At 43.6% G+C, this 14,954-nt stretch overlaps 2 protein-coding genes across 4 annotated transcripts in view; both read right to left on the bottom strand.

Annotated features, from left to right (window-relative positions):
• The window catches only part of LOC146640637 (protein NLRC3-like), a 57,771-nt gene extending 43,146 nt beyond the window's left edge, over window positions 1-14,625 (bottom strand). For 2 of the 3 annotated variants that reach the window (XM_085399919.1, XM_085399921.1), the window contains exon 1: window positions 11,054-11,143. The gene's annotated coding sequence lies outside the window, so the exon portion shown is untranslated. Of the gene's footprint in view, window positions 1-11,053; window positions 11,144-14,567 lie in introns of those variants that run through there. The other variant, XM_085399920.1, reaches the window with a different exon arrangement.
• LOC146640636 (protein NLRC3-like) overlaps window positions 1-14,696 on the bottom strand; it is a 225,103-nt gene extending 210,407 nt beyond the window's left edge. Inside the window, exon 1 of the mRNA XM_085399928.1 lies at window positions 14,568-14,696. The gene's annotated coding sequence lies outside the window, so the exon portion shown is untranslated. The remainder of the gene's footprint in view (window positions 1-14,567) is intronic.
• Between the last annotated feature and the right edge of the window lie 258 nt (window positions 14,697-14,954).

Below are 14,954 nucleotides of genomic sequence, written 5' to 3'. Positions count from 1 at the left end.
AAAAACGGGAGATTTGAGATCGGCCTGTAGTTGTTCATTTGTGTCTTGTCAAGATTGTCCTTTTTCAGTATAGGTTTGATTACAGCAGTTTTTAGTGATTCTGGAAACACACCTGATAATAAAGAAAAGTTGACGATCTGTAACAGGTCTGACTCTAAAGTCTTTGAGACCTTTTTGAAAAAACTTGTTGGCAGGACATCTAAACAGCAGGAGGAGGAGTTCAGTTGACCTAAGATGTCCTCCAGGTCTTTGCTGTTAATAGGGTGAAACTGTTTCATGGTGTTTAAACAGTTTTTTGGTGGACACAGTACATATCCTGGATCTGCTGTTGATGTACCAACTGCTTGTCTAATTTTTTGGATTTTTTCAGTGAAGAATTTGGCAAAGTCATTGCAGGCCATGGTCGAATGAAGTTCAGCTGCCACTGACACAGGAGGGTTTGTTAGCCTGTCAACTGTAGAAAATAAGACCCGAGCATTATGGCTGTTTTTAGTGATGATGTCAGAGAAGTAGGACCTCCTTGCACTCCTCAGTTGTAAATTATAAGTTATTATAAGTTTCTCTTTATAGATGTCATAATGAACCTGGAGGTTTGTTTTTCTCCATCTGCGCTCAGCTTTCCTACACTCTCTTTTTTCATTTTTCACCAGTGTGGAGTTTCTCCATGGAGACTTTTTCCTTCCAGAGATAACCTTCACCTTAATGGGAGCAATAGTGTCCATTACATTTAACATGTTAGCATTGAAGCTATTGACGAGCTCATTGACTGACCCTCTGGACAGGTCAGGTGTTAATGGGAAGACCTGGTTAAAAATTGCACTACTGTGTTCAGTTATACACCGTTTTGTGATCACTGTTGTTGATATATTTGTGTGGGCTGAGATTTTACTTTCAAAGAAAACACAGTAATGATCAGACAGGCCCACATCAGACACAGTAATGTTTGAAATGCTCAGGCCTTTGGAGATCAGTAGGTCAAGAGTGTGTCCTCTATTATGTGTGGCCTCTGTTACATGCTGAGTCAGCCCAAAGTTGCCCAGAGTGTTACTCAGGTCTTTAGTCCCTTTGTCCTGAGGGTTGTCCACATGAATGTTAAAATCCCCAGCAATAATTACACAGTCAAAATCAACACAGATCACAGGCAGCAGTTCACTGAGGTCATTAAAAAAGTCTGTGCAGTATTTGGGAGGCCTGTAAACATTAAGAAACACAACTTTGGATGGGGCCTTCAGCTGTAAAGCCACATATTCAAAAGACTGAAAACTTCCAGGAGATAGCTGCTTACATTGAAATGATTCATTAAATAAGACAGCGACCCCTCCTCCTCTCCTGCTCACCCTGACCTCACTGATAAAACTGTAGTTAGGAGGGGTCGTCTCGATGAGAACAGCTCCACTGTTACTTTGGTCCAACCAAGTTTCAGTTAAAAACATAAAATCAAGGCTGTGCTCAGTGATTAAATCATTAATTAAAAATGTTTTCCCAGCTAGAGATCTAATGTTTAATAAAGCCAACTTAAGTGTTTTAGAGGTATTACTTGTCCCCTCGTGTTTGGGAGCAGTCTGTGGCACACAAGGTATGTTTACTATGTTTAAAGATCTTTTAGAGTGCAGCTCTCTGTGTTTTGACCAGGCCACATGTCTCCTGTCACCTAAAAGTACAGAAATTTTAAAACCTTCTAGTAAACAGGGTCCCAGCTTCTCCTGGGAAAAGTCATCACTGCCATAATCCTCACAGCCCGGACCCTTCACACATCACGCATCAGACTGCGGAGACAGGGCATGAAGAGGAACTAAGGGGGGCGAGGCTGGGCAATGTGACTTCGATTGCTCTGTTGAGGGTGGGGCTCGATGGCGAACCTTTGGCCGCTCTGGTGGGGGGTTTATGGGGGACAAAAAGGGATTGGGACGGGGGGTAGATCTGAGCCCAGCATTGACCCGCTCCATCATCTCCTCAGTGAATTTCAGGTGTGGGGAGGAGGGAGAAAGGGAGGGGGAGGAGGGTGATGGCCTGTCAGGGGTTTGGGGGACTGGGGAAGGTCGTGGTCCCTTGTCCTGGTCGTTGGTGTTGTTGAGAGAGTTGGAGGCAGATAGGGACCCCTCTTCTTGCCTTAGATGTCTCTCCTTTCTGAGGCTCTTCCCGGGTGGGGGCAAATGGAGCTCCTCCTCAAGGTTTCTGCTGGGCTTTGTCTGTTCTTGGAGTACTGTTTGTTCCTCTTTATGAGATAACTCCTCGTTTATCTCAGCCTTGGCACCAAGCACGGATGGATGACGTATGGAATAAAACAAGTTGGAGGTGAACAGTTTCACCCCTGACTTGTTAAAATTAAATCCATTTGCTTTGAACAGATGCCTGCGTTCCCAAAAAATATTAAAGTTGTCGATAAAGTGCACTGAGTGGTCAGCACATGCTGATATAAGCTATTTATTCAGTGTAAACAACCTGCTGAATCTCTCGTCTCCTCCTCTGACCGGCGGTACAGGTCCACTGATGAATACAGCTGCATTCAGAGAGTTTACAGTATTTAGTAATCCAGTAAAGTCCCATTTCAGAACCTCCGACTGTTGTTTGGACACATCGTTTGACCCTGTATGCAGAACAGTGTTTGTCACAGTTGGATATTCATCTGCAATTTGAAGAATTCTCTCCTTCAGGTTGTTGACCATATCGTTAGGAAAGCAGAGGACTTTAGTGTTCTTACCGCACATCCTTTGTACATCCTTTACGGCAGAGTCACCCACAATCAGAGTTTCAGGCCTAGCCTTTAGCTTTCCCTGTGGTCTTTTACTTTTCAACAGATTTTCAGACCTTACTTCGCTGCTTTTAGATGGATGGTTGTCCGATATAGATCCAGGGTCCTTTGATAGTGGAGCAAATCTGTTCTGCAGTTTCACATTCAGTTGTTTTGGAGGTTTGTTGTTAACCTTCCTATTCACGGTTGTCCAGTCCTGTTTCCTCCCGTATACAGGGGTAGAAGAGCTTCTCTGTCTCGTAGGAAGTGAAGGCCAGTCGGTTTCAGAGATTTCAGCTCGCTGTGCCCTGCCTGTGATACGTTCTCCCCCTTCCAGGAGACATGATTTATGTCTTGGTTTTGCACCAAGACAGTCTAAGGGGGGATTATCACTTGAGGATTTATAAAAATGCACAGAGTCTACTTTCTTGGTCATGTTATCTGTGCTCCTTAGCTGTGTACTAGCTTGCTCATCGCCATTGTTTTGAATCAAAGGCAAGGTTGTTTCATTTCCACACAGTCCATTTACCTCCACGTTTACTTCTAAGCGATGAATTTTTGTCTCCAGTACTGCAATCTTCTGCAGGAGGCTGTGGTAGTCATCTGTGGAGAGGGAAGGCATCTTGTTGCTAGTTAGCCTAGCGGTTAGCACCTTTCCAGGCTATTGAGGCTGCTCAGTGCCCAGACGCTGTAATCAGGCTTCAGCTGTGTCTAGGCCACAGACACACGGAGCGCTGAGGACAAGGTAATCATAAAATGTTGCTGTTTCTGTTAAGAACACTCTAGTCCTAATGATCTACAAGTGTCCAGAAGTTATTGCAGGTAAGCTCACACGGAAAAAAGGGAAAAAATCAGCATAAAAATCAATAAAAATCAATATAAGAAGCAAAGCATTCAAGAGCAAAGAGATGAAGCGTCCACACTCACAAAGGGGAGGAGCAATTTTTGAAGGAGAGAATGCTTCAAATTGCAGATGAATATCCAACTGTGACAAACATTGTCCTGCATACAGGGTCAAACGATGTGTCCAAACAACAATCGGAGGTTCTGAAACGGGACTTTACTGGATTATTAAATACTGTAAACTTTCTGAATGCAGCTGTATTCATCAGTGGACCTGTACCGCCGGTCAGAGGAGGAGACGAGAGATTCAGCAGGTTGTTTACACTGAATAAATAGCTTATATCAGCATGTACTGACCACTCGGTGCATTTTATCAACAACTTTAACATTTTTTGGAAACGCAGGCATCTGTTCAAAGCAAATGGATTTAATTTTAACAAGTCAGGGGTGAAACTGTTCACCTCCAACTTGTTTTATTCCATACGTCATCCATCTGTGCTTGGTGCCAAGGCTGAGATAAACGAGGAGTTATCTCATAAAGAGGAACAAACAGTACTCCAAGAACAGACAAAGCCCAGCAGAAACCTTGAGGAGGAGCTCCATCTGCCCCCACCCGGGAAGAGCCTCAGAAAGGAGAGACATCTGAGGCAAGAAGAGGCAAGAAGAGGGGTCCCTATTTGCCTCCAACTCTCTCAACAACACCAACGACCAGGACCAGGGACCACGATCTTCCCCAGTCCCCCAAACCCCTGACAGGCCATCACCCTCCTCCCCCTCCCTTTCTCCCTCCTCCCCACACCTGAAATTCACTGAGGAGATGATGGAGCGGGTCAATGCTGGGCTCAGATCTACCCCCCGGCCCAATCCCTTTTTGTCCCCCATAAACCCCCCACCAGAGCGGCCAAAGGTTCGCCATCGAGCCCCACCCTCAACAGAGCAATCGAAGTCACATTGCCCAGCCTCGCCCCCCTTAGTTCCTCTTTACCACCTTCATGCCCTGTCTCCGCAGTCTGATGTGTGATGTGTGGAGGGTCCGGGCTGCGAGGATTATGGCAGTGGTGACTTTTCCCAGGAGAAGCTGGGACCCTGTTTACTAGAAGGTTTTAAAATCTCTGTACTTTTAGGTGACAGAAGGAGACATGTGGCCTGGTCAAAACACAGAAAGGTGCACTCTAAAAGATCTTTAAACATAGTAAACATACCTTGTGTGCCACAGACTGCTCCCAAACACGAGGGGACAAGTAATGCCTCTAAAACACTTAAGTTGGCTTTATTAAACATTAGATCTCTAGCTGGGAAAACATTTTTAATTAATGATTTAATCACTGAGCACAGCCTTGATTTTATGTTTTTAACTGAAACTTGGTTGGACCAAAGTAACAGTGGAGCTGTTCTCATCGAGACGACCCCTCCTAACTACAGTTTTATCAGTGAGGCCAGGGTGAGCAGGAGAGGAGGGGGGGGGGGGGGGGGGGGGGGGGGGGGTTGCTGTCTTATTTAATGAATCATTTCAATGTAAGCAGCTATCTCCTGGAAGTTTTCAGTCTTTTGAATATGTGGCTTTACAGCTGAAGGCCCCATCCAAAGTTGTGTTTCTTAATGTTTACAGGCCTCCCAAATACTGCACAGACTTTTTTAATGACCTCAGTGAACTGCTGTCTGTGATCTGTGTTGATTTTGACTGTGTAATTATTGTTGGGGATTTTAACATTCATGTGGACAACCCTCAGGACAAAGGGACTAAAGACCTGAGTAACACTCTGGGCAACTTTGGGCTGACTCAGCATGTAACAGAGGCCACACATAATAGAGGACACACTCTTGACCTACTGATCTCCAAAGGCCTGAGCATTTCAAACATTACTGTGTCTGATGTGGGCCTGTCTGATCATTACTGTGTTTTCTTTGAAAGTAAAATCTCAGCCCACACAAATATATCAACAACAGTGATCACAAAACGGTGTATAACTGAAGACTGTAGTGAGATCTTTAACCAGATCTTCCCATTATCACCTGACCTGTCCAGAGGGTCAGTCAATGAGCTCGTCAATAGCTTCAATGCTAACATGTTAAATGTAATGGACACTATTGCTCCCATTAAGGTGAAGGTTATCTCTGGAAGGAAAAAGTCTCCATGGAGAAACTCCACACTGGTGAAAAATGAAAAAAGAGAGTGTAGGAAAGCTGAGCGCAGATGGAGAAAAACAAACCTCCAGGTTCATTATGACATCTATAAAGAGAAACTTATAATAACTTATAATTTACAACTGAGGAGTGCAAGGAGGTCCTACTTCTCTGACATCATCACCAAAAACAGTCATAATGCTCGGGTCTTATTTTCTACAGTTGACAGGCTAACAAACCCTCCCGTGTCAGTGGCAGCTGAACTTCATTCGACCATGGCCTGCAATGACTTTGCCAATTTCTTCACAGAAAAAATCTAAAAAATTAGACAAGCAATTGGTACATCAACAGCAGATCCAGGATATGTACTGTGTCCACCAAACAACTGTTTAAACACCATGAAACTGTTTTACCCTATTAAAAGTAAAGACCTGGAGGACATCTTAGGTCAACTGAACTCCTCCTCCTGCTGTTTAGATGACCTGCAAACAATTTTTTTCAAATAGGTCTCAAAGACTTTGGAGTCAGACCTGTTACAAATCGTCAGCTTTTCTTTAATGTCAGGTGTGTTTCCAGAACCACTAAAAACTGCTGTAATTAAAGCTATACTGAAAACGACAATCTTGACAAGACACAAATGAACAACTACAGGCCGATCTCAAATCTCCCATTTTTAAGTAAGATCATTGAAAAAGCAGTTTCTCAACAGCTCAGTTACTTCTTAAAACAGAATAACTGCTATGATGCCTTCCAGTCAGGTTTTAGACAGAACCACAGCACTGAAACCGCTCTGACCAAAGTGTTCAATGACATATGTCTGAACACAGACAATGGAAAAATGTCAGTCCTAGTTTTACTGGATCTCAGTGCAGCATTTGATACAGTTGACCACAACATATTACTGAAACGACTGGAGAACTGGGCCGGTCTTTCAGGAACTGTACTAAACTGGTTTAAGACATACTTAGAAAACAGGAAATACTTTGTATCAATAAGTAACTTCACATCCGAGCAGACAAGTATCACATGTGGAGTTCCCCAAGGTTCCATCTTGGGACCCCCTCTGTTTAACATTTACATGCTCCCACTGGCACAGATGATAAAGAACAACAAAATAAACTACCACAGCTATGCAGATGACACACAAATATATATCACAATGTCACCAGGAGACCAAGGCCCTGTACAGGCTCTTGGTAAATGCATTAAGGAAATTAATGACTGGTTGTGCCACAATTTTCTCCAGCTAAACAAAAACAAAACTGAGGTAATAGGTTTTGGCGCCAAAGAAAAACCATTACAGGTCACCAGAGAACTTCAATCTATACACCTAAAAACCACAAACCAGACGAGAAATTTGGGCGTAGTGATGGATGCAGACCTAAACTTAGAAAAACACATTAAGACAATAACAAAGGCAGCTTACTATCACCTCAAAAATATCTCAAGGATAAAAGATCTGATGTCTCAACAGGACCTGGAAAAACTAGTCCATGCATTCATCTTTAGTAGGCTTGATTACTGTAACAGCATCTTTACAGGTCTACCTAAAAAAATCAGTCAGACAACTACAGCTCATTCAGAACTCTGCTGCTCGAGTCCTCACTAAGACCAAAAAAGTGGATCACATCAGTCCAGCTCTGAGGTCTTTACACTGGCTGCCTGTCCGTCAGAGGATAGACTTTAAAGTTCTAATGCTGGTCTATAAAGCTCTGAATGGTTTAGGACCAAAATACATCAGTGACCTCCTGACCCAGTATGAACCTTCCAGATCCCTCAGGTCATCTGGATCCGGTCTTTTATCAGTTCCCAGAGTCAGAACCAGACACGGAGAAGCTGCATTCAGCTTTTATGCTCCTTATAACTGAATTGAACTAAACCAAGATGGCGACACGTAAACTCTCGGTGTAGCATCTCCCTCTGGACTGAAATAGGGCTTTGGACAAAGCGGGCCGGTCTAAATACTGACTCTGGGTAGGCAAACCTGTGTCTACCGTGTCTGCCTCCACCTGGACTCTGGATTGACGGGCCGGAGCCTGCCGGTGCCTACTGCGTCTACTAGATTCCAGGCCGGGGCCTGTTGTGTCCCCCAGACTCGGAGCTAATCAGGCCTGGAGCCCGCTGTATTCCCCGGACTTGGAGCTGGCAGGCCGGAGCCTGCTACATGGTCTATATTTTGAAGCTAACGAAGCCGGAGTCTGCTACACCGCCCGGACTCGGAGCTAAAAGGACGGAGCCTGCTATACTGCCTGGACGCAGAGTTAACAGGCTGGAAACTGCTACACTGTCCGGACACACAGCTAACAGGCCGGGCTGGAGTCTGCTACGACGCACCTCCATCTGATCCCCGGATTGCTTAGTCCACCTCCGCTCGGATTCGGAGCTAATAGGTTGGAGCCTTTTGTATTTACCCCCATTTTGGACTCTGGGCTATCATTATGAAGACGAGGACACTTATCGAAGCTTTATTGTGTGTATTCGTGGTCTGGGACTTGGGACATTGCGGTGCTCCTTGGGTGAGTATGGGTGAAACTTATTTTAGTGGCACTAGGTCAACTGTAGCAGTGCACCTGGAGTCACCAACGATTCATCTGGCTCTGGTTGCTAGCTTAAATCGATATGAAGTATTACCCAAATTACAAGGTTCCTTTGTTCTGTACAATCTTTCACTTTCACTTAAGAAAAAGCAGTATTTGTCGTTAACATCTGCAAAGTACGAAAATGCTTTTAAATGTAATATGAAACGAAGGTTAATGATGATTGTTTTATTTTTACTTATATCCGGAGATGTGCAACCAAATCCTGGACCTGAATTGAAAAGTGTCCAGACCCCTGCCGATATTAAATCTCAGCCAGGATTAAAATGTGTTCATCTAAACGTACGCAGTTTATTACACAAGATGGACTTGGTCAGAATTTGGGCGAAATCGACAAACGCGGATATTGTGATTATCTCCAAAACTTGGTTGTCCAAATCTATTACAGATGATGACATCAACATAACGGGATACAATCTTTATCGCACAGATAGGCCTAGGAAAGGTGGAGGTGTAGCAATTTATGTTAAATCAAGATATGAAGTATCCATTGTTTTATCTGTATCTATTCCTAAACAAATGGAATTCTTGGCTTTGGATATTAAAATAGTAAAGTCTCTTTCTATAACAGTTGTTGGGTGCTATAGGCCTCCGTCTGCTGTAAAGGAAACTTTATTATCTCTAAAGCATCTTCTGTCCAAATTAAAATATAACGAACTTCTATTGGCCGGAGGCTTGAACTGGGACTGGCTGAATATAGCTTCTGATGAATTTAAATCCTTCTGTGACTCTGTTAATCTTAGCCAGTTGGTCAACCTACCTACAAGGCCAAATATAAAGAGTCCTGACAAATCTACTTTGATTGACCTAATTCTAACAAATGTCCCTCATAAGTTTCTGTCTCTAGGCGTGTTTTGTAATGATTTAAGCGATCATTGTGTAGTTGCTACCTGTAGGAACACTAAAATCCCTAAATGTAAACCGCGTATCATCTGTAAAAGAAATTTTAAAATATTTAATGAGCAAGCGTTTCATTATGACTTGTCTATGGTAAATTGGGAAAACTTGAGTCTGATACCAGACATCCATCTGGCTTGGGCTTATTTTAAAGAAATTTTTATGAAGATTTTAAATAAGCATGCACCTGCCAGAAAATTTAGGGTCAAGGGACGGGAGAATCCTTGGTTTTCATCGGAATTATCAGAGTCCATCCATCAGCGTAACGTGGCATGGGCAAAAGCTAGGAAAAACGATTCCCTGACTGACTGGTTAGACTTCAGGAAATTAAGAAACAAATGCACGACACTTATCAAGAAGGCTAAGTCAGAATATTATTTATCTGTTACTACAGAAAACCTCAATAACCCTCAGAAATTTTGGAAAGTAATTAAGTCCTTATCTATAAATAAAATATCACAGGCTCTTCCAAAATTCATTTTAAAAGATTCTGTCCCAGTTTATGACAGAACTGAGGTCTTAAATAGCTTTAACAAGCACTTCGTAGCTACTAGTTTTTTATTTAACTCTGTTGGAGCAGCCCCCATGATTCCCTGCACAGAACCCCAAACATATTTTGGGGAGGTTTTTGATTGTTCTCCTTTTTCTGTCCAGGAAGTGCATAAAGCTCTTAAAGCCTTAGATCACAGGAAACCCCCAGGGCCAGACTTAATGGAGCCCTATTTTCTGAAAATAGCAGCTGATTACATTGCACAACCTCTTACGATCCTTTTTAATCTTTCAATCCAAAATAAAGGAATTCCACTTGTTTGGAAGTCTGCTTTTGTTACGCCAATATTAAAAGGAGGCGACCCGGCCATTTTGACTAATTACAGGCCAATATCAAACTTGTGTGTTTTGGCAAAAGTCCTTGAGTCTCTCGTCAGTGAGCAATTAAAAGAGTTCTTGTACTGTAAGTTCTTTCAAAGCTACAATCTGGGTTCAGAAAACAGCATAGTGCTGTCACGGCTGCCACAAAAGTGATAAATGACATACTTGTTGCTCTTGATAAAAAACAGCACTGTGCTTCTCTCTTTATTGACCTGTCAAAAGCTTTCGACACTGTGGATCACGCCATTTTAAAGCATAGGCTTCTTTCTTTGGGGCTGTCTAGACATGTTGTCTCCTGGTTTACTAATTATTTGAGTGACAGGACTCAATGCATTAAATGTGAAAATCTGTGCTCAGAACTTTTGAATATTCACACTGGGGTGCCACAGGGTTCAATTGTAGGACCTCTGCTGTTCATCATGTATATAAATGATTTGGGACAAAATGTGTCCAATGCTAGAATGCATTTTTATGCTGATGACACAGTTATTTATTCCTTTGGCTCAAACCTTGAAAAGGCAATAGAATCTTTGCAGAAAGCTTTTGACATGGTTCAGCACACACTTCTGGAGCTGAAATTGGTTCTCAGTGCTGAAAAGACAAAGCTAATGTTGTTTTCAAACATGAAGAGATTTCCTCAAACTGTCCCTTTGGTGTCCACTCTTGAGGGAAACCTCATAGAAGTGGTGCATATGAACTCAAAGTACAAACTACAAGTACACAAACACGAACGTAGCTCAGAGTGGCGGACACACTCGGCCTCGTTGGTCCAGCTGTGAGTCCGTTACCGTGAACTATGGAGCGGCAGATTTGTGCTGAACTAAGCTGCACACAGCTGATGTTAGCCAGGAAACATTACACACTGACTTTAATGGAGAGACCGGAAATACAAACACACACAGTTTGTTGTGTGAAGAAATCAAACACGAGCTGAACAAACAGTAAAGTTCCTAAAGACAAACTGTTAAAGGAGGAAACAAAGCAAACTTACAGTTTCTTCACACACCAACAACAAGCTCCACTCCACACCTGGACACTAAACACGGACACACAGGTGAGCTGCTTCCTGGAAGGAGGCGGGACTCCACCTGAAACTCAGCACAGGTGGGATGGGCTCAGCTCTGTGTGTGCTGATGTGTTAACTTTAAAAATATGCCGTCTGACTGCTCAGACTGAGTCAGAGTAAAGTTCACATGCTGACGTGTGGAGACATGAAACCTTGTTGTAGCTGCAGGTGTGAACACACTGATCCCAGATCAGCTCTGCTGTGTTTGTAACATGAACATTTCTGCTGCAAAGCTTCAAATGTTCAGCATGTTTCTCTGTTTCCAGTCTATAGATCCAGTCACACTTTCTACCTTCACCTGTGCAGTAAAGACTGAGAGCAGAGCTGAAACCAAGCGTCCAATCAGTGAGCAGCATCAACACCTGAGCTTCATTCAGACTCTGTTATTGAAGATGTTGTTGGTACAAAGTTCATCTGCTGCTCACATGAATCCATGAAAGATTTATTTCACTGAATGTTTCTTCAAAGCTCGTTTCAACCTGTTGAAGTCATGAATGAAAGTGCAGACTGAGAGTGGATCACATGATGTTTGAGGTGTGTCATGTGACATGTTCAGTATTGTCACACATGTCTAGATTGTCCCTGATATCATAACTGCTCAAACACTGATGATTATATTTGAAGAATTATTCCTGATGGCAGCAAAGTTTGAATGGAGCTCTCTGTCTGTGCTGATTTGTCGCCCTCTGGAGGTCAAAGCACAAACTGCATGATGTCACTGTAACCACCACAGAGACAGGAAGTGTTTTTATGACTGAAACACTGAAATGATGCTAACGGCTGTCGTTAGGCTCACTGACAGCAGTGCTGATGTGTTCATGTCAAACACTGGCTCAGGTCAGACTCCTTCATCCTTCTCCAGCGTGAGGCCGCCCTCAGACCCACAGGAGCTCTGACCTTTGACCTCCTGACCCTAACCATTTTAGTCTTGTTGCATCTGCAAATCCATCCAAACTGTAGCCGAGCAAAAGAAGCTGGAAGCTGTTCTATGAATGATGTTCATCCCAGAGTTTCTGTTAAACGCTGCTGCTGTGCTACATTTGTCATTTCCTGCTTTCACTACCATCCATGTCAAAGTGCTGAACTCATCTAATCACTTTAATGCAGTAAAGCAGGAGCTGTAAGTCTGACATTTATTTACTGTCATTACAAACACACACAGCTGGATTAGCATTCAGACAAAGGGCTGAAAAAAAATCAGCATTTGATTATTATTATTATATATCCTGTCTATCTGTCAGTGCTGAAAGCAGACGTCACTGATCACATGACTCTGAGGGATGTTTCCAGCACTTCGCTGAATCTGAGCCATGAAGATTTAAGGCTCAGCTCTGAAGGCAAAGCAGGTCTGAGCCTGTGTTAGCAAGCTGTACCTAATAAAGTGGCAGCAAGGACTCAGTCAGTAATGATCAGAGCCAGCAGGGGGCAGCACAGAGAGGTGAGGAGCTGTCAGAGAAGCAGGCTCACATCAGACTGGCCATATTCCATCATCTATACCTGAAATAATCATCAAACACACGCAGAGCAGAAACATGTGGAAACATCTGGAGCTCAGTCTCAGTTTGATCCCTCAGAGGTTTACCTCAGTCCTGCTCCTCTACTTCCTGTTTACAGCGCACATCATGCTGTGTACTGAGGGTCATGTGGTCAAATTGCTCGCTCTCTGTTACTCTGACAGAGAGCGAGCACAGTTATCCTAATGTGTGACATCACTTCTAACCACAGAGCATTCAGCTTTCACAGCAGCCAACATCCTGTCACACTGAGCATGTGCAAACACAGCAGCCAACATCCTGTCACACTGAGCATGTGCAAACACAGCAGCCAACAACCTGTCACACTGAGCATGTGCAAACACAGCAGCCAACATCCTGTCACACTGAGCATGTGCAAACAGAGCAGCCAACATCCTGTCAAACTGAGCATGTGCAAGCACAGCAGCCACCATCCTGTCACACTGAGCATGTGCAAACACAGCAGCCACCATCCTGTCACACTGAGCATGTGCAAATAGAGCAGCCAACATCCTGTCACACTGAGCATGTGCAAACAGAGCAGCCAACATCCTGTCACACTGAGCATGTGCAAATAGAGCAGCCAACATCCTGTCACACTGAGCATGTGCAAACACAGCAGCCAAATTCCTGTCACACTGAGCATGTGCAAATAGAGCAGCCAACATCCTGTCAAACTGAGCATGTGCAAATAGAGCAGCCAACATCCTGTCAAACTGAGCATGTGCAAGGACAGCAGCCACCATCCTGTCACACTGAGCATGTGCAAACACAGCAGCCAACATCCTGTCACACTGAGCATGTGCAAATAGAGCAGCCAACATCCTGTCAAACTGAGCATGTGCAAGCACAGCAGCCACCATCCTGTCACACTGAGCATGTGCAAATAGAGCAGCCAACATCCTGTCACACTGAGCATGTGCAAATAGAGCAGCCAACATCCTGTCACACTGAGCATGTGCAAACACAGCAGCCACCATCCTGTCACACTGAGCATGTGCAAATAGAGCAGCCAACATCCTGTCACACTGAGCATGTGCAAACACAGCAGCCAACATCCTGTCACACTGAGCATGTGCAAATAGAGCAGCCAACATCCTGTCACACTGAGCATGTGCAAATAGAGCAGCCAACATCCTGTCACACTGAGCATGTGCAAATAGAGCAGCCAACATCCTGTCACACTGAGCATGTGCAAACACAGAAGCCAACATCCTTTAATGATAGAACAAAATTCAGACATCAAAGTTTCTCACATTACAGAATCAGATGAACAGACATGAAGGGATATTTGTGGTTTTATGCAGAGTCAGAATCAGAGTCAGAGGTGTTCCTCATGATGTTTGGTGATGGAAACAGTCTCATCGACGTTTCCATCACCAAACTAGAGAAACTAGTAGCTGCACGCAGCAGAGTTTAGCACAGCTGATCTCTGTGACGCATCAACAGGAACAACATGTTGTTAAACAGGACTGTATAAAGACTCAGAGTCTGACTCACACCTGAACAATGAGGCTGTGCAGCATCGTCCTGTCACACCTGCTAAACCACTCGTATCAGTTTGAGCCCGAACAGTAACACGGTCACATGACCGACGAGGCCAACGCGCCCAGACGAACGTCTTCCTCGTGGAACTAACTTGTTCCTGTTATCAGATTTGTGAGCAGCAGCTGAAACTACCACATGAATAAATGTTCTTCAAACTGTTTGATTCCAGCCAATCAATAATCTATAATCATGAGGATTCAAACACAAGAGCGGAACGTGTGGTTACATTGTAACCTTGGTTCTCTGAGTGAGAGACTCTCTCCCCTCTGTCACATATGGAACAGAGGGGAGAGAGAGTGTCGGTGTGATGGAGGACATCAGGTCCAAACATCACAGAAACAAACAAACTGTTAAAGGAGGAAACAAAGCAAACTTACAGTTTCTTCACACAGAGACACCAACAACAAGCTCCACTGTCCCACTCTGATCCTGTCTCCTCCTCTTTTATTCTTGCTCTGAGCTCTTTTTGGGTGTGTGTTTCTGTCTCCACCCACAGGAATGCATTGATACACTGTTGATAACGACTCGAGAGCAGACATGTTACAGAAAACAGAAAAATAACCTAAACACCTAAATAACGTAAAATAAACAGAATATTTATTAATATGTTTAATTTCTCTTTAAAAACTTTTCTGCTCCTCAAATCCTTTGTTTAAGTTCAATCTAAGGAAAGAAAAGCGTCTTCTTTAAGTTTCTCAAAGAAGTCCACGATCTGTAGGCTCATGGAAATTCATTTTGTTGTTTTTTTGAGCAGAAACACCAGA

The sequence above is a fragment of the Rhamphochromis longiceps genome, unplaced genomic scaffold (assembly GCF_057381845.1).
Source record: "Rhamphochromis longiceps isolate RC_006_pf unplaced genomic scaffold, R_longiceps_female_GT1.1 unmapped_scaffold_4, whole genome shotgun sequence".
NCBI lineage: Eukaryota > Metazoa > Chordata > Actinopteri > Cichliformes > Cichlidae > Rhamphochromis > Rhamphochromis longiceps.
The sequence above is the reverse complement of the archived record's forward strand: the minus strand, read 5'-3'. Positions and strand labels throughout refer to the sequence as shown.